A 2,332-nucleotide genomic window follows, 5' to 3' on the forward strand; every position below is an offset into this window, starting at 1 on the left:
GTGAAAATAGCACCAACAAACAAAACCACATAAGACTAATAAATAATTTTTTCAGTAAACTTGAAATTACTATTTAGAATGATAAACAACTCAAGGTATTATTGTTATGTTTAAAGTGAGCCCACAGAGTTTACAGTTTCAGAAGTCAGGTGAAGAGAACATTTCTTTTTGGCCAATGTCACCCCTTCTCTTGCTTTCCCAGTTTTTCCCTTCTGGCCTCACCCACTAGTTGTATAGTTTATTTTTCACATGCACATCTAGTGCATAGCACTGCTGCATTTGTTCACCCTCTGTGTCTCCATTTCTGTCAAGTCATGTATTTATTTATCTTTGCTGGTCATTGGACCAGGCATGGTCCATGAGCTTCTTTTGCTCAAGGCAAGTACTCTCTCTAACATTTGAGCCACAGCACCACTTCAGTTTTTTTGAGTAGTTCATTGGAGATAAGAGGGCTGGGAATGTGGCTTACTGGTATGCTTGCCTAGCATGCATGAAGCCCTGGGTTGGATTCCTCAGTACCACATACACAGAAAAAGCAAGGAGTAGTGATGTGCCTCAAGTGGTAGAGTGCTAGCCTAGAGCAAAAGACACTCAGGGTCAGTGCCCAGGCCCTGAGTCTAAGCCCCTGGACTGGTAAATGAAAAGTATCTCCCAGTTTCCTGACCCAACTGATTTCCAACTGGGATTCTGAGATCTCTGACCCCTGAGTAACTAGGATTAAAATCATGAGCCACTAAGAGCAGGAAAAGTCAAGCTTGTTTGTTCCAGTCTTGGGCATTGATGAATTCAGGGTCTGGATTCTGTCCCTGAACATCTTTTTGTTCAAGGTTAGCATTGTACGTCTTGAGCCATAGTGCTACTTCTTGCTTTTTCTTTTTGTGTGGAACTAAGGAATTGAACCCAGGCCTTCATGCATGCTAAGCAAGCACTCTCCCACTAAGCCATATTCCTAGCCCCAAGTCAAGTACTTTGAAGGCCTGTTGTTGTTTTGGTCAAGGGGGATTGAGCTCAGACCTGAGTGATGTCCCTGAGCATTTATACGCAAAGCTAGCACTCCATCATCTAGAATCCCAGCTCCACTTCCCAGTTTCTGGTAGGTAATTGGAGATCAGAGTCCCAGGGAGCTTGCTGCCCTGGCTGGCTTTGAACCTGTATCCTCATATCTTTGCTTCCCAAGTAGAGAGGATTACAGGGCATGAGCCATCAGCTTTAAAGGCTGTTTCTTGGGCTGGGAAGGTGGTTCAGTGGTAGATCGCTTGCCTTGCATGCATGAGGCCCTGGGTTCAATTCCTCAGCACCAATATGAACAAAAAGCTGGAAGTGGTGCTGTGGCTCAAGTGGTAGAGTGATAACTTGACTTGAGCTAAAGAAGTTCAGGACAAAGTGCCCAGGCCCAGAGTTCAGGCCTACGACTGGCGCCCTCCACCCCCAAAAAAGAAAAAAATAAATACTTTCATATCTAGAAGTGATTTTTGTTTTTGGCCAGTCTTGGGCCTTGAACTCAGGGCCTGGGCACTGGCCCTGAGCTTCTTTAGCTCAAGGCTAGTTAGCACTCTACCACCCGAACTATAGCATCACTTCCACATTTTTCTTCACATGTGGTGCTGAGGAATGGAACGCAGAGTTTCAAACATGCTAGGCAAGCACTCTACTACTACACCATATTCCCAGCCCTAACAGTGAATAGTGACAGAACCCATATGATACAAATACCTTTGGGGTCGACATGAATGTATGAGTGTGGAGAGATCATAGAAGCAAACTCTCTGAGTACCTCTGACTTCGCCCTCAGGCAAACCCAGAAGAGGCTGGGACAGAGTGCTGGTGCGGGGGACAGTGATCAGGACTAAACCCAAGGTGCACGGACCTAGATCTCATCATCTCAGAGCCAGAGCTGCTCTGAGTGGGGAAGCTCAGCACTGGGGATTCCCGGTCTCCCCAGTTTCACTTCTTCTCCAAACTGTGTCGGCCACTTCTGCTTGGACAATGGTGATGCAGCACCAGCTCTCGCTGCTACTGGCTGGCGCATTCTAGAGAAGCCAATCAGTGTCACTGGGGTTCCCGGTTCTAAAGTCCCCAGGTGAGCTACCCGCACTCAGATTCGCTTCGGATTCTGGAGCTGGGCTCATGGCGCCCGGATCCGTCCTGCGGCTGCTGCCATGGGTGCTGGCGCTGACCGGGACCTGGGCGGGTGAGTCTGGGACCCGTGGGCAACACAAGTCCGCAGGGTAGAGCGAGGGGTGGCGGTGGGGTGAGGGCGCCGTCGGGGGGCAGGGCCCGGGCAGCCGCGTCCCCGTCCCCTCCGCCTGACCCGTCCTCGGTGCCCTCGCTG

General features: G+C 49.4%; 1 pseudogene; it reads left to right on the forward strand.

The window, feature by feature from the left end:
- The first annotated feature begins 2,159 nt into the window (after positions 1-2,159).
- LOC105996873 overlaps positions 2,160-2,332 on the forward strand; it is a 12,868-nt pseudogene continuing 12,695 nt past the window's right edge.

This window comes from Dipodomys ordii, unplaced genomic scaffold (genome assembly GCF_000151885.1).
Source record: "Dipodomys ordii isolate 6190 unplaced genomic scaffold, Dord_2.0 Scaffold138, whole genome shotgun sequence".
Taxonomy (NCBI): Eukaryota; Metazoa; Chordata; class Mammalia; order Rodentia; family Heteromyidae; genus Dipodomys; species Dipodomys ordii.